Genomic DNA, 22,669 nt, shown 5'->3' with positions numbered 1-22,669 from the left:
GTTCCGTTGCCTGGATCGTTCGGGCGGGTCTCTTCAGTATTCGCCGGATAGAGTCTCCCAGTTCGTCGTGGTGTGCTGCATGTTCCACAACCTGGCTATCCGCAGGACTCAGGCACTGCCACCTGACAGTGCCCCACCACCTCAGGAGGACGAGCAGGAGGACCCTGAGGAGGAGGAGCACCAGGCCAGGAGGGAGCGACAAGGTCCAAGGGCCGTCCGCCGGGGGCTTATTGCCCCCTGTCAGGGAATGGCCTGGGCCACTGAACGCAGCTGAAGGCAGCCGCTCCGCAAGCCCTCAGCCGGTTAACCCAACAACCACTTGAAACATGACACCTGCACATGGTGAATAAATAAACATCTTTATTTCAAAAACTCAGGGCCCTTCCCACATGGAAGAGCAAAACAGAGAAGACCCCCAAAAAACAGTCACAAACTTCTGTCACTCCCAAAACCTGGGGAGGACTAACAAAACATCACCATCCAAATGGCCTTCCTCACTGGCCTAACAAAAACAAGCCCCCCCCCACAACACAAACACCCCCATAAAACCAAACAACATAATGCCCCCCAGAACAGAAGCCCCCGCATCACCCAAACCCTCGCTCAACACACTCTATTCGGTGTGGCGAGAGGGCGAGTCCGTCGACAGCCATCTTTTGCCCCGGCCCGTCCTGCTGCTGCGCCTCAAGCTGGGCCGTGAGGCTGTGGCGAGGCTGGGGGAAGGATCTTCAGGGCGACAAGGCGTCTCGCCAGATGCCCTTGGGGGTCGGCCTACACGAGGGCGAGCCCGGGAGGGGCCGGCTGGTGGCTGCTGCAGCTGTGGGTGGCCCTCTTCACTGCCTGCAGCAGCTCCTTGCACCCTGGCTGGGGGAGTGGCAGGCTCGCCTGCACCAATGGGGACAAGGTGGGTGATGCCAGGCGCGCGCTGCTCGCCAGACACACGTGCACTCGGGCGGCCTGGCCGGGGAGCAAGCGCGCCAAACTGTTGGTCGCCAGACCGGTGTGCGGCAGCAGGGCAGCGGCTGGCCTGGCGACGCCTCCGCGCCAGTGCGAGGGTGGCAGAAGTCAGTGCCCCAACTGCGCCGGCATGTGCCCGCATCTGCAGTGCCATTGTCTGCCCAGCACCTCTCAGCTGGCGACTGGCGTGCTGTGCTGCCTCGCGTTGTTGCACCCCCCTCTCATGCGCTGCCACAAGGAGCTCCACCCCCCTGGTGTGCGCTGCTGCGATTTGCTCCAGGCCCCTGGCCTGGGATTGGCCGAAAGCCACCACACTTTGTGCGAGGCTTTCGATGGCGTGAGGCATCTGTGCCACCACCTCCATGAATTCGACGTGCCGCCGCTCCGACGCCGCCGACATCTCGTCCAGGAGGCGCACCTCCTGGGCGACGTCCGAGTCCGGACTGGAGGGCGCCTCCACCCTCTGGCCAGAAGGCTGGCGTGCCGCCGGAGCCTTGCCGCGTGCGGCCACGCCACTGGGACCAGGTTCTGCCCTCCCCTCCACCGCCTCCCCCCTCTGGGCAGAAGGCTGGCGTGCCGCCGGAGCCTTGCCGCGTGCGTCCATGCCACTGGGACCAGGTTCGGGGCTCCCCTCCCCCGCCTCCCCCTGGCTCTCCGGCCCGCCAGACGTCTCCCCTTCATTGCCATCTCCTGGAGCGGAGGAGGGTTCCCCCGAGGTGGCGCCTTCCTGCTGCTCCTCGACGTCCTCCTCCTCCGAGGGCCTGGCTGTCTGGGCTTCAGGGAGCACCTCCTCCTCACCAGCTGAAAGCAGGAAGGCACAAGTGTAGCTTTAGAGTGAGGACAGGCCGACAGCGAGGGAGGCCGCACTGGTGCATTATGCGCATTTTTCGGCCAGTGGGGAAGGATGTAGATCTGATGCGCGAGGGCAAGGAGAGAGGTGCACCCGGTCCTGTCCTTACCAGTGGGTTCCAGTGTAGGGTCGGCGTCGCCGAGCGCCACAGGCCCAATCACCGGGTGATGCAGGAGTCGGGCCACCCTCTCTTCCAGAACCGTTAGCTCCTGGTAATCGCGAGGGCCTCCACTAGTGACACGCAGGCTCCTGGCGTTCCTCGCCAGCTTGGCCTGCAAGAGAAAGGAGGGCGTCTAAGTACAGTGTGGTGCCCCGTTGTTGTGTGTGAGTCCTCCCATGGTGGAATAGCTTGGACAGTGTGGTGCCCTGTTGCTGTGTGTGAGGCCTCCCATGGTGGAATAGCTTGGACAGTGTGGTGCCCTGTTGCTGTGTGTGAGGCCTCCCATGGTGGAATAGCTTGGACAGTGTGGTGCCCTGTTGCTGTGTGTGAGGCCTCCCATGGTGGAATAGCTTGCACAGTGTGGTGCCCTGTTGCTGTGTGTGAGGCCTCCCATGGTGGAATAGCTTGGACAGTGTGATAAGTGCAGAAAGAGCTATTGATTAACATGCAAGTGCCATTGCAGCGGCAGGAGGGCTGGGCATTAGACCTTTGATGTCCCTTTGGCCCTAATGGGAGGTGCACATGCAAGGATGAGGGGGACACTGGAAAGGGTACTCACCTTGTCCAGCCGACATAGGTCATTGTATTTCTTGCGGCACTGGTCCGCACTCCTGGGAACATTGGAGTTGGAGGAGACCCTCCGGGCAATTTTGGTCCACGCCTCCCTGAACTGGCTCCTGGGAGCCTTCCTGCCACTAGCTGGGCACACGACCCGTCTTCTCTTGCGTACCCCATGAAGGAGCACACCCAGCGCATGCTCAGAGAACCGCTGGGCTCTTTCACGGGCCCTCTCCATTACCTCCAGGCGTTGATTTGGTACACAACCAGTCCTGAGGCCTAGTTGCAGGGCTACAGCATGCAGGGCGTGGCTGCAGTCAAAGTTGACCCTTCCCCCTTTAAGAGCTGGCCGGCGTCAGGGTGTCTGCTGACACTCACCACATGATCGCACCTGCGCTGCGCCCGGAATCGGCGTTATCAGGCCGCATCGCCGGATTAGCGCCTGAACACAGGGTTCCAACGCCTTTTGCAGCGCTCGGCCAAAATGTTGGCCAAATCTACTGAATTTCGGCGAGCTCGCCTGCACTTTCCGGCGGCCGCTAAATTTGCCGAGCGCCCGACTTTAGCGCCGCAATAGCGTCCGAACTGAATTTCTAGGCCCGCATCTCTACTCAAACTATTTTAATATGATCAAAAAGAGAAATAGAAGAGGTGGTGTTGGAATGGATTGCTGAGGAGTAGAGTTCATCTCACTTTCCGTAGGCGTGAGAGAAGGATTTCATGCTATAGGCTTCTGGCAAGTAGCGCAGAGTGTATTATGAAAAGGAAGAAAATCAAAAATTCATGACAAACCTACAGCTAACACCTGTTTCTTCCCTGTCTCCAACTCCTTCTAATTGCCTTTTCCTCACAGGGGCGGAGAGGTTGCAAGTTTGCAGGGGGTCACCACATATTGCAGCTTGCTTGTTCATGTTATGGGCTATCTTGTCCTTGAAAAATAAGTATCCCTGCTTACCATGACAAGCAGTAAAATGCAGATGTCAACATGCAGCTCAACATGAATATGATGATGGGTGTAAGCAGCAAGCAATTTTATTCCATGTGAAACTTTAATTAGTGAATGCATGAAGGAATGAGCGAAGGAACATTTTCCTGCGAAGGGTGCCACACTGCCTTTGGGCATTGATGGTAAGCACAATAACACAATGGGCCAGAAATTCGTGACCAAATGCGTGAGTACGGTCTGGGTACTCATGCATCTGGCCGTTGGAAATGCCGGCGTTCAGCATGCACAGCGCATGCGGGGAACGCCGGCATTTCCAGACCTCGGAACGAAGGGGTTCATAGGCACAGCGCGTGCGACTGCACAGGCAGCGCTTGCGCAGTGAACTTCGTTGATTTCATTCATGGATTCAGTGAGGGTAAGTCCTTACAAGTTACACTTGAAAAAAGGCTGCGGAGGAAGATATATTTTATCGTGGAGCTTCTGAAAGGCAATATTTTTGTTTGGGAAAGGGAGGGAAGTTATTTTAAGAAATTTTAAGTAAGTTTTAAAGTTTAAATTTTTTTTTTTAAACGGGTTTTCAGAACGGTAGGTAGAAGGAGCAATTGTGGCTGTGTGAATTGAATGTGAAAATGAGTGTTCTAAAATGAGTAATGTAACATTTCCAGCACTTTTAAGAAAGAAACTTTTCATCAGTAATAAGTAATTATGTATGTATGTCCGCATATATTCCTTTACGTATATGTATGTATGTTTTATATTCCTTTACTTATGTGTATGAATGTATGTTTTTAATTATGATTTTCCAATGTTACTTTCTCTGAAAGTCATAATTAAATAATACATTCATACACATAAGTAAAGGAATATATACATAACACGCAAAGGAATATATACAGACATACATACTTTCAGAAGTTCCACGATAAGAAATATCTTCCTCCGCAGCCTCTGGAGCAACTGTACCCATGCTTTTTTCATGTGTAAGTTGTAAGGACTTGACCTCACTGAAAGCATGAATGAAAGCGGCAAATTTTACTGCGCACGCGTTCTGCCTCTGAACCCCTTCGTTCAGAGGACAGGAAATGCCGGTTTTCCCCGCATGCGCTGTGCATGCTGAAAACCGGCATTTCCTCCGGCCAGACGCGTAAGTACCCCGACCGTACTCGCGCATTTGGAAGGGAATTACTGGGCCAACATTTTACATGTCAATAAAATGAAAAATTTAACAATTGCACAATTTGCCCCCTCGCATCTGCGACTGAGCGTCCAAGGAGGTGCATTGCGCGAGAGGTCATCGTCGTACGTATCCTCACACTGTTCCCTTTCGGGAACTGTATGAAGTGGTGGAAGGATTTATGGCCGTGATTAACGCTCATTCCGTGACCGTAACCATCTTTGAACCAGCCATTAGGGTGGTTAGTCCTATGGCGTGAGGGTTTTACAGGCTCCCACAACCCATCTGAGGGGGGGGGCCACCCACACCCACGGACGCAAGTATCCCGCTGGATGTCCACCCAGAATTTATAGTTGGAGCTCCGACTCCACTTGCCGGGACTGTCTGGAGTGGGGTTCGAAACCCTACTCCTTCTGGCCCAGCGGCGGGGATGCTTACTGCTACGCATAAGGCCCACTCCACACAAAAGGTGACACCCATACGTTTCCTGTGCCTTTTCCCTCCCCGTGACTGGAGCCCTATGCTGCCACTTGAAAGACCAAGCTATCATCTGCCCTTTTTGCGGCGCCTTTGACTTCTCATTACCAATGATGAGCAGGCGCTGCGCCTCCACCTCCTTGAGGAGATTGCTGAGGTCATCATCAGTTCAATTGTGAGTTCTTTTAATGCCGTGAATTGTGCTCATTCCAGCCATTTCACGTTGCTAATCGGATTGGGCCTTTGGCATAGCGGTAGGATCCCCGCCGCTGGGCCAGATCAGGGTAGGGTTTCGAACCCCGCTCTAGACAGTCCCGGCAAGTGGAGTCGGAGCTCCGGCTCTAAATTCTGGGTTGACATCCAGTGGGATATTTGCGTCCGTGGGTGTGGGTGGCCCCCCCTCCTTGTATAGCTTGTGGGAGCCCGTAAAACCCTCCCGCCATAGGACTAACCGCCCTAATGGCTGGTTCAAAGATGGTTACGGTCACGGAATGAGCGTTAATCATGGCCATAAATCCTTCCACCACTTCATACAGTTCCCCAAAGGGAACAGTGTGAAGACACGTATGACGACGACATTGCTAAATAAATAAATGGAATTAAAAAAAATCTTTTAGGGCTTTTAAAAGTCTTTAAATTGCTTTAATTCTGTTTAAAACTACTTCAGATTCTTCAAAATAATGTAAACGTTTTTAAAAGTTTATAAAAGTTACCAAAAGCTTCAAAAAACTTCCAAAAACCTATTTAAACTGCTGCTTTGCATGTAAAAATGCTTAGCAGCTTGGCAGAAACATTGGGGGCGTGTCCTGTTAAACTGAGACCTCAAGGGGCGTGTCTCAGTTGCACAGCGCGCTACAGGCTTCGCGCTGGCTGCACTCCTGGGCGGCGTGACGTCAAACGCTGCCCGGGATTCTTCAGATTCAAAATGGAATTCCAGGCGTCCCTGGAGGTGATCGGCAGGCGCGTCGGGTAAGTGCAAATCGGGACCTTGCACGCGCGGCAAGCCCCATTCACGAATTTCTGGCCCAATGTGAGGGGAAGTCATTGTAAGTAGCAGACATGGTTAGTACAGTTCATTCTTCAAACTTAAATTAGTTGATCTCCCCTGATCTTGCAAACTTTGACAGGGTCAGCTCCAGAGGTCATCTGCAATGGGAAGCTGGCATTTACACCAGGATCCTCGGGCCCATTATTCACTTTTGACTGGTTGCTTTTCCAAGGCATGACCTTTCTACGGTCCCAACAGCTTAAGAACCATCATGTTTCACAAAGTATTTGATCATTCACCACCTGAATAGTCTATAATTTTTCCAGAGAGATTTAATCAGCTTTTTAAAATAAGTTAGTTGACTCCATATGAACTGATTTTGTTGAGAGTCTGCACCACTTCCTCGCTGTTCAAAAAATGCTAATCTGCTAACATGAGGTATGTTAATTTTTGTAAACATGTCCTCTAGTTTTTTATTCATTGTATTCTGCCCTCGCAGAGACAGCACACATTGAGTTAAACAGCTTGCTTGTACCTGTATTTTTCATGATTCTTGAGGATCTGGAATTCACCAACCCTCAATCTTTTCTCCAGTGACAATAACAAACTTAATTCTGAGATTCTCTCCTCTTAATAACTTGAATATCATGCTGTTCTTTTTAGAAGACATCAACATTCTTCTGAAGGTGTTGGAACCGAACCACGTATGCAAATTTCCAATGGGCCCTCATCAATGATCTGCACAAGATTGTTTTGATTCATAATGATACACCCTCAAGATGCATATTTCCAGTGATGGTCTACAATCACAAATTGTTTCCACTTGCACCTTTGCAAAATAAAATCCTTCACTGTGTATAATTTTCAGATTTCATGTTCCGTGTTACCAAATTCTAAGACTTTGTTTCGATCTGACGTAGTCAACATCTCGCCAAACAGCAATGAGGCTGCAATCCATATCGTCACCTATTTGGGTGGTACAAATAATTATTATAATTACAAATCTGTTGAGGTAGAACCTGGGGCTTCCTCACAGAAGCTGTTCTCCACCTCAAACCAAGTGAGGAATATATCTTGGCAGCTGGCTAGGATGTTGAGTTTACTCAGTTCAACCATATTTCTACATCTCAGCAGTGACTCTGAACTCAACAGACACAGTGGCATGTAGCTAGATAAAAGATCATCAAAGGGTTCTCTCTAACAATCTGTAAGGGAGCTCTGAAATTCTAGACTGTTCTTTTATTTTCAAATGAAGAAATAAGTTGTGCGAATTTCATTTTTCTGTAGTATGAATTATTTTATTTTAGTAAACTTGATTGATTGTTTAACCTGAACCATATGGTCTGACAGTGTGGTGTTTTTCCAACTATTGAAGAGAGCAGCAGTGCACAGTGGGCATCCCACAATAACAACAGAAAATGCTGGAAAAACTCAGCAAGTCAGGCAACATCCGTGGAGAGAAATTTGAGTTGACGTTTCGGGTTTGACCCTTCTTCAAAACTGGAGAGAAAAGGAACTAGATCGAAGGCAGGTCAAACCTTAGAAGAAGGGTCAAACCCGAAACGTCAACTCAAATTTCTCTCCACGGATGTTGCCTGACTTGCTGAGTTTTTCCAGCATTTTCTGTTGTTATTTCGGATTTCCAACATCTGCAGTATTTTGCTATCGTACGTGGGCATCCCACATGTCATCTGACACAAATGTCTCAGTTAAAGGGTAACTGTTAATCAGTGGCACACTAACCCATTCACTCTATACATCACATTATCAGCTTTGGTTCATAGACGCTGCCTATGGAAACTCTGTTATTGCTATAAACGTAGTGTAAGATTTGGATCACAGGTCACACACAGATTACCCAAATGGTCTCAGGAGTCATAGGTCGCTTTATTAAGGAGCGGCAGTTTAAGTTAAGTACAACACGCAATCAAGATAGACATAGTAGACATACGACCGTGACAAGCAGCTGGTATCGGTACCGATTGAAAAGACGGCTGACGTGCGTGAACAGCTCTTCCCTTCCCTTCACTGTCTGTTAAAAGTTCTTTAGATATCTCTTTTACTCTCTTTTTAGGGGTGGGCATAGGGTAGATTATCAAAGATACAGTCAACAACCTTTCTAACACACAAACAGCAGACAGCTAGTCTGGAAACAAGGTCACCACCACGGTGCAGAATGTTATAACATCCGCAGGGAACCAAGAACATAAGCAAATTCTCAGCATCCATCCAGTTATTCTAACACCAGTCTGAAGAGACTTTTTTGTCTCAAGTTATTCTTCCAATTCACAAATTCTTGCAACTCCGCACCTTGAGAAGGAAATATCCTTATTGACTTCTCAGAATCCTCTTTTGACTAATCTAGCTTGTTCTAAGTTATCGGCCCACTGATACTATTCGTGCCCAGGGATGCTGGCTGGCATTATAAGCTATTTCCCACCACTCGTAGCCCCCTAATTTGCTTATTGCTTTCTCAACTTGGGCATTAGTTAGTAGGGAGACTCAGAAATGAAGATTTCCCCCTTCCTTACAGTCCATTCTTTTGAGAGGGCGGAGCAACCTCTGACCCTTCACCCAGGTTCAGGTCACTGTTGCGGTGTTCCAATTCTGCCCTGCCTGGGGTATCCTCTGTTTCCTCTCTCTTTCCTGATCTTACCCTGCCTGGGGTCTCCTCTGTTTCCTCTCTCTTTCCTGATCGTACCCCACCTGGGGTATCCTCCGTTTCCTCTCTCTTTCCTGATCTTACCCCACCTGGGGTATCCTCCGTTTCCTCTCTCTTTCCTGATCTTACCCCTGCCTGGGGTCTCCTCTGTTTCCTCTCTCTTTCCTGATCTTACCCCACCTGGGGTCTCCTCTGTTTCCTCTCTCTTTCCTGATCTTACCCCACCTGCGGTCTCCTCTACGTTGCTTTGGATCTGCTCTGTCGGTGTGTTCAATGAATCTGTGAGTGCTGGTCAGTCATAGACATGAGTACAGAATTGGCTTATCCATCAAAGTCTTACTACACGGGTTATATATATCAAATACACTATCATTACAAGCTGGAGAATTACCAGAGCCTGTGAAACAATACAAACCTAAGAGTATGCTGATATATTAAGCCCAATATCCCACCGCTTTAAATCATCCCATATGCTGTCAATTTTAATACCTATTCTCGAGTTGTCTTGCTCCAAAACATAAACATGCTTTAGGGAGGATTTCACTTGCATCACAAGCTCACTAAAGCCCTTAGACAACAGCAGAATGTCGTATCCAATTGTGCCACATAATTGTGCAGCTCGTACTTAAGTATCTCATTTACTGTCAGTTTCACTTGAGCATAGGTTTTGATATGGAGTAAAATGTGCTGGTTGATGGGACAGGACCTGTTAGACCTGTAAAGCATGGTAGTTGCAGAGTAGTAACACAGGAGGCACCACCAAAACCATCTCATACTGGATTCGTTCTGGTTTTTCCCACGCTCTTGTAAGGGGTTTTCTTAGATCGCAGAGGTCTCTCTCTCTCTCCAGAGGCCTCTCTCTCTTGTGAAAGTCACGGACAGGCTGGATGTCAGCAGGCCTGGAAGTCGGTGCGGGGAGAAACCAACTGCTTTACCATTTTCGCATGGGTTTCGTCGCACAGCCCAGTTGGTTCACCGTTTTCATATAGGTTTCACCTATCTTTGTCAGCGTCCCGGGGTTGGTCGATGATCTCCCGACAGTTACCCTGGGGCTAGATGCTGACTCGACCTCCCATCTCGAACCTCGATCCTCCGTCGTCTCCACCCGAACTCTGCACCGAACAGGGCTGCGTTTTTCGATGGCTCGCGATGTAAAGATGTAGAAGCTCAGCTGAAGCTCTCGATCGCTACCCTGGGTCCCCAGATATACTTCTCAAAAGAGGCCTTTATCTCCCGTCAAATCAAGGTTAGTCTTTGTTTAACTTTTGGCGGGCTTGTAGCACAGCGGGCTAGTTATTATGTTTTAAACTACTTTGGGATGGTCGGTAACAGCCATCTCTGGTCTGGAATGACCCTGTATTGTTTTCAATGTCCTCTTGATGTCTTTAACGGTTCTTGATGTTCCCCTTATGAATTTGAAACTGTTTTCCTTTGTCTGGGTAAACATCTAGATGGCCTTTATTTACAGGCCGATCTGACTGGATCTGCATCCAATCCATATGTATGTGGTTCTGTCTGGTTTCGTTTTCTCCGAAACGGCCTTCCAGAACTTACTGTGGGTTGAATCCACAAAGGCTGTCTGGGGACTGCAGGAATCATTTTAAAGTGTCCCAAAAAGCTGGTCACGGGGTCTGGTGGCCATTTTGTATGCCCCTTTTCCTGGGCTTCTTTTAAAACAGTCTTTAAAAATTAAGGCCTCTTCTGCCAATAGACCCTTATAGGACAATGTTCGAGCCTCTCAGCAGGGAGCAAGAGGGGACAGAAAGGGTATGTGGAACTCAGGGATGAGGTCCTGGAAGTTCTGGGAGTGGACGAAGGCAATCCGTTCCTCCGTGTGGAAGGGACTGTGCAGCTAACTGGAGAACCCCCACGGGTTTTCGCAGAAAGGTTGTGGCCAGTGTATCGGCGCAGCTGTCCGGGCATGCCTGAATGGGCTGCAATGAACGGTGTTCAGCGGGTTCATTGGCTCCGTTGTCTGGTTGCCAACAGCCTGCCGCAGATAAAGGCCCAAGGTCCCGGTGTTACGGAGGAGACAGTGCTCCGACAGCTCACCATTGCATACAAGAATTGTAGGAGTCAGGAGACACCTTCCTCCAAGGGGAAAGTGCATGAGGCAAGACCCGCAGCCCCAAGTAAAAAGGAGTGGCATCAGGAAGGGAATCGCCCTACCCAAGCCAAGCTCAATTGCTACGGGTGTGGGAAGGATGGACATTGGCGCAAGGACTGTAAAAATCCATGGAAGGATAGTAAGGGAAAATCTCCTGCAGCCCAAGCCCAAGCCCAGACCGCCGCCCCAGAAAAGGGAACCGGTGCAGCTATGGATCCCGCTGCAATAGAGTCAATTTTAGAGACAATGCAGTCTCTTATGATCATGCAGGGGGGGATAGCCGTCGCCACCGGTCCTGCCGTTCCTGCAGCCCCAACCGCTGCACCCAAATGACTAGCACCTGCGCAGCCTGTCTACCTATGTCCACTGCGATATGATGTATGGAAAAGGCCCATCGTGGAGATGGAGGTAGAGGAGGTGAAAGGAACCTATCTATTGGATACGGGGGCATCGTGCACCATGATCCACTCAGATAACCCTACCACCTCACCTCTGTCCACCAGGGTTCCATATATGCTATCGGGCTTCACAGGCGAAGAACAGGCTGGCGCATTTTCCATTCCCCTCTCCATTCATTTAGGGCCACTCCACAACACATGGAAGTGTACCCTAATGAAGTGGGAGGCGGGGGGTGGAAAGGGGGCCCTTGGGTCTGATTTCCTAGTAGAACACGGGATTCTCGTGGATCTTAGAAATCATTGTCTCTGGGGAGCGAGTACAGGGGAGAAAGGAAAAGGGGGTTTCAAGGTGAAACCAAAGAAGGCACGGGTCGGTCGGCAGGAAATAAAATTCCTAGGTCTGATCATCCGCGCTGGAGAGAGAGCCATAGAAGAGGCTAGACGGGAATCGGTGCAAGACGCACCGGTCCCCGCCACCAACGCAGTGAAGTTGCCCCGAAGCACTAAATGGTTTCACATCAATCAGTGCAAACTGTTTAAGTCGGGTGCAAAAGAGCCAACAACTGAAGCCAGGTCTGAGGGTAGAAATCCTTAGCCTGAGGCGCACGATGAGTCGCAGACCACACAGGCTGGAACCGCAGCCTGTTTGAGGGGAGAAGCTATCCCGCCCACCTGGGAGGTTTCCCCATTGGCCTGGGACTCGGACGGGGAAGAGCCCAAAGACCAGGGCCCTCCCCATGATCCGAACGCCATCGGGGGGGAGCCCGAGCAGCTAGGCCCCGCCCCTGACATGATTCTGGAGGAGGTGGAGTCGGAGGACGGAGGTCCCGCCCTCGACTCAAGCTTAAGGGAGGTAGAACTTGGGGGCGGAGATTCTCCACCTGTAAGGACAGGTAGGGAGAAGTCGTCTGCCACAGACCCAAATCCCAAAGGGGCAGAGCCTGAGGGAAGGGAGCCGAAGCCGGCAGTCGTGGTGGAGCCACGGGCTGTGAGGGCTAAAGTCCCAACTACAGGTCCACTCGCTAAGGGAGCCTCGCCCAAGACACCCCTTCGCAGGTCGTCTCGGACGTCTCAGCCAAGAAAAACCTGGCCAGATTTCCCCTACGTCAGCAGACACCGACTTGGGAAAGCCCTGGAAAAACGCAGTCCCCAATTGGCAGCAAAAGGCTGCGGGGGGCCCAAGCTACAGGTCAGTGCAGCCCCGCCACAGGGAGCGGTGAGCTGCAGTCCAAACAGGGATTAGGTAGGCCGCCCGGGGACGGGCGGCACTGTACATAAGTTTAGTTAAGTTTAAGTTTAAGGTGTGTAATTTTAAGGCGATAGTATGTATAAGTAGTAGTTTTGGAATCTGCCCAGCATGTGTGTTTGTTTTGGATCGAGGTCGAAAGACCCGATCATGCCTTCACCTAGGCCAGAATCTCTCGGGAGCCTGGCTGTATCGTTTAATCTGTTTCAGGAACCAAAGGTACCATGGAAAAGATTCTCATCACGCTCGCGGTGATCGGGTGTAGCTGGGCCTATCGGGGCTACACCAAGGACTCCATAGTTTATGGGTGTTCCGGGGACACAGCCCCCATCACGACGGATGGGTCGGGCACGCATGACATTGAGGAGACAGCCACCTATTTCCACAAAGGGAGGTGGCCAGGATGGCTGGGGTCGAACTCTACGGAATACTCCAGCCAGTCCGGATTTGCATACAGAGAGACTTCTCTAATGTGTCCCAGGGTGAGGATCATCGCACCCAGGGTCAGCGTTACCATCGGGAAGAAGATTTGTTTGGTCTGCACTGGACATGTTCCTTTGGACCGATGGTGGTGGCTGCGGAAGCTGAGTAAAACCATGAAGAACTCCACGGTCGAGTGGGAGATACTGGGTAACAATACCCATCGGACTATTATGGGGACTCATGGGGGATTGAGTGTCTGTTGGGACAAATGGTGGGAACCAGATGAGGGGATTTACATCTGTATGTGGGGTTCAGAACGCGTCTGCCCCACAGGCATCTCCATCTTTTTCCAAAGGCAGTGGCAGGATGCTGGGAAAGGGATGAGGTGGGACGTCAGCACACGGGCGTGCAGAGTCCCATACTCTCAGATCCCGGTGAATGCCACTGAGCTCATCACCCGCCCCCGCAAGCCCTTGCCCACGATTCCGGTAGCCAAAGCCCGCAAGGAAGGGTGCCCCACCACTACCAGGGGACCCGGGAACGGATTGGTATTAGTGCCCACAAGTCAGGTACTGTACCAAGGGGTGCACTACGCGGTGGCCTCGGTGATTTTAAACCTCACCGAGGTGCGATTGCCAGAGTGGTGCCCCAAGGAAATGAAGCAATTGTACCAGGTCCTGTTAACAAACATGTTCAGACATTTTTATGTGTTCGACTTTGCCGATGTCGACAGAGCCGGACTGTACACCACACCACGTGAGTTCTTGGACAGGGTAGGGAGACAAAGAAGGGGTACAGTAAATTGTATTTTTACAGCCTTTAACACAGGGACTTCCGTCATCAACACTCTGGATGACGTGGAGCTGCAGACCCAGATTAATGATTTTAAAAGGGCGGTTAAGAAAGATACTGACGGACGAGAATAAGGTAGTGGGTTCTGAGTTACATGAGTACCAGGCCATGACACTACACTTAAAAGAAATTATAGCTGAGCTGGAGAAACACGCTAAAACGGTAAATGCTCTCATCAGAGAGGATCGGAATACGTCTGTAGTGTATGTATCCGTCTACCTTTAAGAAAACCATTGTATGTAACCGTTCACCTTTAAGAGAACTATTTTAGGTGTGGCACTACTTTGTTGGCTTCTGTATACTGTAATACCGACGGTGACCACACCGGTATATAAGTGCTGTGTCAGGATTTATTTGGCAGATTCGCCCTGACCTTCGAATAGTAAAGTCCTGTTTTAAGTTACTCTGGTAGTCTGTGTATTAATTAACTAAACAACCCACAGACTTTACAGTGGCGACGAGTCCGATCGTACCCTGCGGCAACAATACTTCCGAAGCAGTTAACGAGCGTCGAGAAGAGGCAACCGCCCTCGTCATTCTGCTGGGAGAAAACTCGAGTCTGCAGAGCTGGAAAGGAGGAAGAATTCAGAGACAAAGACTTCCATCAGCAGCAGGCACTGACTGTCCCTTCTGCCACGGTGAGGAGTGAGCCGATCAGCACGAGAAGCAAGTCGGCCACGGTGACTGTGAGTAAGGGAAAAGTAAAAAGAATAACCGGAGGATAAGGGCGGTGCACTCGACCACGGTCGAGGGGGAAAGGAGCCGGACAGAAGTCGGGCCCAGAGGCGCTGAGACTGGGGCAGCGTGGAGCAAGGAAGCCGCGGTACAGACAGGCTGGGGACGCAACGGCGTCGTGAGACAGCTAGACCGCGACCGGCGAAAAAGGCCGGGCAGTGACCGAAGCCACGAAGCGCTGCGACCGGGAGCGTAGGCGCGGGAAGATATAAAAACTCAGCCGCAGCCGGGGAGGGAAGCACCGGACTGCGAGAGGGCTGGGAGGCGTGAGTGGGAGCCGAGCGAGCGGGAGAGGCAGAGCCGACCAAGGGAGACTGAGCGAGAGCCAGTCCAGCGGCTGAAACTGTTCGCCGTCAACGGGGTGTACCCAGCGCCGGTAGAGCCGAGCGAGCGGGAGAGAGACAGAGCCCGAGCAAGGGGAACCGAGCGAGAGCCAGCCCAGCAGCTGAAACTGTTCGCCGTCAACGGGGTGTACCCAGCGCCGGTTGCCCTGCCGAGAAAAGGGAAAGCCCTGAAGCCGACGCGCAGGCTGTGAACCTGAAAGCCAGCGGCCGTCGCCCGTGGGGAAAGTGTACCCCTCCCGCTAGGGAAGAAACGCGGGAAGCCGCCATTAGGCGGGGAAGAAGACAGAAGCGGGAAACTGCCATTGAAGTGGGCGGGGAGAGAAGATAAGCGCGGGAAACCGCCATTTTCGTGGGAACCGCCATCTTGGAAAAAAAAATAAAAGAAAATTTAAAGAAATAATTCGTGGTGTTATCAGGAAGAGAGGAAGATGCCTAAGCGTGGTAACATCAACGATTTTAATTCCGAGGTAGAAGACTGGGCCACGTATGTGGAACGCATTGAGATCTATTGTGAGGCCAATAAAATAGAAGAAGATGACAAAGCTATAACCTTGCTAAACTCAATGGGCGCGAAGACATACGGGCTCTTGAAGCATCTACTAGCACCAGCTAAACCGGCGGATCAGACTTTCGATGATATTGTGACTGTTCTGAAGGATCACTTGAACCCCACACCGTTGATGTTGGCGGAACGATTCAAATTCTATGCGAGAACGCAAAGGAAAGACGAAAGCAACGCAGAATACTTGGTCGAACTGCGTAGACTAGCGAAACACTGCCAGTTTGGAGGGAATCTGACAGAGGCATTGCGAGACAAGTTCGTGTGCGGGTTGTCAAAGGAAGGAACGCAAAAGCGACTACTCAAAGAGAACGACCTTACACTTGACAGGGCTGTCCTTATTGCAGCATCGCACGAAGCCGCAGCGAAGGGAACTGCGGAAATGCAGCTAAAGGCAGCGGCACTCAGTGTGGATCAAATTACCTCGAGTACAACAAAATGCTATCGTTGTGGGAAGACAACACACGACCAGAACCAATGCTGGTTTAAGAACCAGGAATGTAGGAAATGTGGCAAACTGGGTCACATAGCTAAGGTATGCCGGTCTGGGAAGAAGACCAACAACCAAAGGAAGCCATCACAGGAAAAGTACAACAAGGTACACAAGGTGGCTGAGAAGAGTTCAGACGAACAGAATTCGGACTCAGACCCAAACGGCCAGGAGCTGGGCAGTCTGAGAATTCACAATGTGAGTAAGGAAGCTGACCTACAAACTATCTGGGTCATGCTAAAAATAGCTGGAGTCCAAGTGAAAATGGCGTTGGACACTGGATCAGCTCTATCAGTCATAAATCGAAGGGATTACCACCGGCTATTCTCACATATACCCTTAAGAGACACCAAGTTCGTATTGCAGACATACACAGGGCATAAAGTATACCCCATGGGGAAGATAAGAGTCAAGGTGAGAGATGGGGGTAAAGAACACCCAAGAATGAACTTATACGTACTACCTGAGGGAGGACCACCACTTCTGGGACGGGAGTGGATCAAGAAAATAGACATGGAATGGCACTAGCTAAAAGCCATAACGAGTGAGGACTCGGTGCAGACAATCAGCTCAGATTCTGAAACGGATGACGATAAGACCAACCCAAATATGAAAGACAAGGCTAAAATGGACTTGCCGACTAAGGTTGGAAGAATGAAGGCATGCATAAAGGCTTATGCTCCAGAGAAGAACAAAGTTTCAGAACAGAACTCCACCGAACAACGACAACATAGTTTAACAGAGAATTCTGAGCCTGTTCAGTTTACGGACATATCCATGACTGACGAACACCGAACTCGGACTCAACTTTATTTCAAATTACGGCAGCAAGCAGAACAATTGAGTTACCGTCTCGAACAAGAGATGAAAACAATGAAAAAGTTCTATGACACCGAATGGGAGAATCTGGAAAGACAACAGAAGCAGCTAGCTCAAGCAGAGAGCGACCATAGAGCCATTGTGACCAATTACCGATCACATCTCCCTTATGCTGTTCAGGAGTTAGAATATTTGCAGGAAGGAGCAAATGAAGAGGAATCTTCAGGAAGCCAGGATTTTATTCCCGTTCTTCTCTACGACTCCTTACAAGCAGAGTTTGAGAAGTTGAAGGAACAGTATGAACAGGCCCAGGCTACAATCCTGGAGGGGATTAACTCGGCAACCTCCGAAAAGCTAGTTTCAGTAGAAGCATATGAGCAACTAAAGGTTGAACATGAGCAAGAAGTCCAAAGGCTGCAGGAAATTCTTGATGAGCTCAAGGCCAAGACAGACTCATCGGTAGAAGTTCCATCCATAGATGAGAAATTAGAGGTGAAAGACATGGCAGAACATGAAAGACAAGATGTCCAAGAACTCATAAAAATATTGAAGGAAACCCAAGACAAATATGAGGCGGCAATAACCGAGGTTCAACAACTTGAAGAACAGATTCAACTGGGAATCCTTTCAGTGGAAGAAAAGGAAACTGTAAGAAACACAGAGACTGTAAGAATGGCCCCTGAACATGAGCTAGAGAGCTACAAGGCGCAACTTCTCCGAGCCCTGAAAGCCAAAGTACAAGAGGAAAAGAAGGTGAAAGCATTGGAGGAAAAGGTGGATGAAATGGAGAAGACTCTGATCCACAGTGTTCCCGTGGAAGAGTTAACGGTCAGCCAACTCCTTCATATGCTGAGGGACAAGACTCTGCAATGGGAACAATCTGAACACGAGCTTCAATCTTCAAAGGGAAGGAGTTCGGAGCTCTCAAAAGTTATGGAAATAGCTGAGGTTGCAACACAGATTTTACTGGGATGCCAAAAGTACGCTGAATCACGTCTATGTGAACAACAGAATGTTGAAACAGCTGCTCCAGTAGAAGGATTGAATAGCCCGATCAATCAATCCCCGATGGAAGGGGAAGTATTGAAATCACAAATGAGGTCATTAGTGAAGGATTTGCAGGAAACCCAGGAAGAGCGAGATGAATATGAACGCATGAAGAAGTCTCTTCAGGAAAGATGTCTAGGGAGGGAACAACAGTCGGCTAACGTCCAGTTGGGTAAGGAAGAAGTAGCAGGCCCTCTCGCTAGACTAGTTCAGGACGACACCGAATATTACCATGACCTGTTGAGTGACACGGAATATTACGAGGACTTGGTCTGCCCAGCTTGTGATGAAAACTCCCAAAGTGCAGAAGTCAGGATGAAGCACTTAAAGTCTAAGGAACATAGGGAGATGGTGGCGCTACAGCTGGCAGCTGATAAGGGAGCCCCGAGAGTCTCCAAGAAGCAGAAAAGAAAAAGACGAAGCAGAAGGTGATAACCATCTAAATCATTATCACTTCTACCAGATCATGTACGTGGGCCCTACGAAGGGAGCCAAATCAGTTGGCAAGTAGGAAAAATTACCAAGGCAGTCCAGCTGTTTGTAAAAGTCAGCACTGCTGGTTCAGCAGGACGGAAGTTCAAGCTGTTAAGTCAAGGGAAAGACTATTGGATGAGTCACGCTAGCAATGTGAACCGGCTACACCACAGAGATGTTGTTTGGACCGAGTCAAGACCAGAGACTGAATCTGTGAACTGTTTCCCGCATAGATTATACCTGTGAATTGTTTTACATGAAGTTGAATATATGTTATGTTTAATGGGGGACTAAGTATGTTGTAAGCTAAAAAGGGAGGATTGTAGTGTATGTATCCGTCTACCTTTAAGAAAACCATTGTATGTAACCGTTCACCTTTAAGAGAACTATTTTAGGTGTGGCACTACTTTGTTGGCTTCTGTATACTGTAATACCGACGGTGACCACACCGGTATATAAGTGCTGTGTCAGGATTTATTTGGCAGATTCGCCCTGACCTTCGAATAGTAAAGTCCTGTTTTAAGTTACTCTGGTAGTCTGTGTATTAATTAACTAAACAACCCACAGACTTTACAACGTCAGATCAGGCTGCGCAGAATGAAGCGTGTGTGCTGTATGGGGCGTGGTTACTGGGCAAGGGCCGCAGTAATCTGGAGGATTTAAAACAAGGTTTGGTCCCCTCCTGGATCAGCAATGAGCACCTCGCAGCCCTCCACCCTTTTGAGAACACATTGAGTCCGTGCCAGCTCAGACTAGCTTCAGAGACCTACCCAGTCCCAGTGGACTGTGGGAGGTCTAATCACACCATTATGGGTAAAGTGGTAAGAATGCCGGTAATGGGAAAAACAGCTAACCCTGCCCCGGTATACAGGGTGGACAACATTGGAGTCATTCAGGGGGGTGCACACATTCTCTACACAGCGGTCCCACCGTAAGTCATTCGATGGGAGCATGCAATGATGGGTACCGACCTCTCAGGGTGCCAGAGCCGGGGAGCACACATCATCCTGTGTCCCCAGCACTTGAATGCCTATTTGAAACCACAGTGCGGGTTCAGAACTGCTGGCGCGAAGCCTATAAATTGCACCATGGAGGCAATGGCACAAGGCCATGTGCCCCCGCAGGTGGCATATATAGGAGGTGGGACATAATGTGTCATCACTGCAGTGCCCCACTACCAACATGGACAGCACGGCTGGTGTCCGGTCAGTGACAGCAGTTTCTGCTTCAAACCCAAGGCAGAAGTTCAAGTGGCCCAAGAGTGAATTGTCCCCATTCCTGAACCTTCCACTGCTCACATCACTGTTAAAGAAAATTTCACCGATCTGCAAAAATTCGTTGCAAATTTTGGGTATATCATTCCCCCTCTCCCTGAACACCTCACCAAGATACTAAAAGCTGTTGCCATTTCACAGAAACATTTTTACACGCTGGAGCAGAAGACATTAGAAATAGGGGCAGACATATTAGATATAGTGACCCCACCATGGTGGGACCTGTTCACTAATATAGAAGTCACTTCTTGGATTAGGATAGCCTTCCACATCCTTGTAGTGTGTCAGGTTTTTATTGTGATTTATTTACTCTTTGTACATTGTAAGAGGGACAAGTGTGTCCAGAAGTATGAGAACAGAGGAGAATGGAGAGAGCATTATGTGCGGGTAGAAGAGGAGACACCCATTTAGATTTTTGCTGCTATGTATAAAGTTAAAGTTTCCCTCCCTCCTCTATTTTTGATAGTATTCATGTATGATTTAGTGTGTATTTTCTTTCTTTATGGTATTTTTATTGATATGTGTTGCTATTAATAAAAGAGAATATGTATGAACCAGGTGGTGTAGGGGTATTAGGCCCCCCTCCACGCCTGGAAATGTGTGTGTCAGATTTCAATTCCAATGTATTGCCATCTATAGATGCTTAATGTACACTGCGGGTTTTCTGAAATGGGAAATGCATGTGTCGTGGGGTCATAGATAAGTAAATACAGGGGATGGTTTGATTGTGGAGAGTCAGAAAATTTTGCTCACCCAGAATTATGATACTTCAAGCAAGTTATAGTATCATCAGGGGGGACTGTAAGATTCGCAAAATTCGAACATTGTCCTATAAGGTTCTATTGGCAGAAGAGGCCTTAATTTTTAAAGACTGTTTTAAAAGAAGCCCAGAAAAAGGGGCATACAAAATGGCCACCAGACCCCGTGACCAGCTTTTTGGGACACTTTAAAATGGTTCCTGCAGTCCCCAGACAGCCTTTGTGGATTCAGCCCACAGTAAGTTCTGGAAGGCCGGTTCGGAGAAAATGAAACCAGACAGAACCACATACATATGGATTGGATGCAGATCCAGTCAGATCGGCCTGTAGATAAAGGCTCTAGATGTTTACCCAGACAAAGGAAAACAGTTTCAAATTCATAGGGGGAACATCAAGAACAGTTAAAGACATCAAGAGGACATTGAAAACAATATAGGGTCATTCCAGACCAGAGATGGCCATTACCGACCATCCCAAAGTAGTTTAAAACATAATAACTACCCCACTGTGCTACAAGCCCGCCAAAAGTTAAACAAAGACTAACCTTGATTTGGCGGGAGATAAAGGCTTCTTTTGAGAAGTATATCTGGGGACCCGGGGTAGCGATCGAGAGCTTCAGCTGGGCTTCTACATCTTTACATCGCCAGCCATCGAAAAACGCAGCCCTGTTCAGTGCAGAGTTCGGGTGGAGACGACGGAGGATCGAGGTTCGAGATGGGAGGTCGAGTCAGCATCTAGCACCGGGGTAACTGTCGGGAGATCATCGACCAACCCCGGGACGCTGACAAAAATAGGTGAAACCTATATGAAATCGGTGAACCAACTGGGCTGTGCGACGAAACCCATGCGAAAATGGTAAAGCAGTTGGTTTCTCCCCGCACCGACTTCCAGGCCTGCTGACATCCAGCCTGTCCGTGACCTTCACCTCGAGGAAGAAGAGAGAGTGTCGCAGCCCGCAGTGCTGACACGTGGAGACAGGACGCCTGAAAGGATCAAAGCGCAGACCATTTTCAAAACTCTATACTTTCCAACTGGATTGGTGAGCATGTTTCTGGCCCCTCACAATCTGATCTAGATAGGCTTAGGGGGTGGGCATTTAAGGGGTAATTTTACCAATGAGTTGTTGTCCCTCGATGTTCCGTGTGTTTCCCCATTTCATGATGACTTTTGTAAAGTATAATATGCCTGTATATATATTAGCTAGTACTGTATTATGATTTGTTTTTCCCTCCCATGTACCTTATTGGCTTGCAGTTTGATTTGTTCCTTTATGCAATAAAGTTTTATTTCGTTTTCATTAAACCTGGTCCATAGAGTATTCTCTGCATTGTAGTTCCTGCCTCAAAGTCCAGTGTATAGAATCTAAGGGGGAGTGGGTCGAACCACTCAAAAGTTTACTGTGCAAGAGAGAGAGGCCTCTGGAGAGAGAGAGAGACCTCTGCGATCTAAGAAAACCCCTTACACTCTGTTACCTGCAAGACACAATTACAGTAAACTCTTTCTTATCCGGCACCTATGGGACCAGGATGGTGCCTGTTGATGAAAAATTCTGGATAACAGAGAGGTATACCTACCAAGGCAATTTTTAACACAAACAAAAATTAAAAACCACTGACTAACTCGGTCACCACGGGAGACTCGGACTCGGCAAAACAAGTGCTGGATGGATTCGGCAAGATTACCGGTTATCTATTTTGCCGGTTATTAAAGTATTCCGGATGATTAAGTGCCATTTAAACAAGAGTTTACTGTATTACAATCACAGTTAAATTCAGTCTTACAATCATTCCAAGCGACACTACAGTTTAACATCTAATCAACAAGTCATGGACTTAAAAGATTCTCCAGATCTCTTTTACTCGTATCCATCTTGTGGATAATTCTTACTAATTATGATTTCTCTCTAGCCTCAAATGTCCCAATCCAGATTTCATGTAATTCTCCACTTCAACTTCAATTTCAATCCCTCCAACAGGTATAAGAACATAAGAACATAAGAACATAAGAAGAAGGAGCAGGAGTAGGTCATACGGCCCCTCGAGCCTGCTCCGCCATTCAATAGGATCATGGCTGATCCGAACCTAGACTCACGTCCACTTCCCTGCATGCTCCCCATAACACCTAATTCCCTTATCAGCTAGGAAACTGTCTATCTCGGTTTTAAATTTATTTAATGTCGCAGCTTCCACAGCTCTCTGAGGTAGCAAATTCCATAGATTTACTACCCTCTGAGTGAAGAAGTTTCTCCTCATCTCAGTTTTGAAAGGGCAGCCCCTTATTCTAAGATTATGCCCCCTAGTTCTAGTCTCACCCATCAGTGGAAACATCCTCCCCACATCCACCCGATCAAGCCCCCTCACAATCTTATATG

The sequence above is a fragment of the Somniosus microcephalus genome, chromosome 1 (assembly GCF_052327205.1).
Source record: "Somniosus microcephalus isolate GS21.2 chromosome 1, FLI_Smic_1.0, whole genome shotgun sequence".
Classification (NCBI taxonomy): Eukaryota; Metazoa; Chordata; class Chondrichthyes; order Squaliformes; family Somniosidae; genus Somniosus; species Somniosus microcephalus.
Note: the sequence above shows the minus strand (reverse complement) of the source record.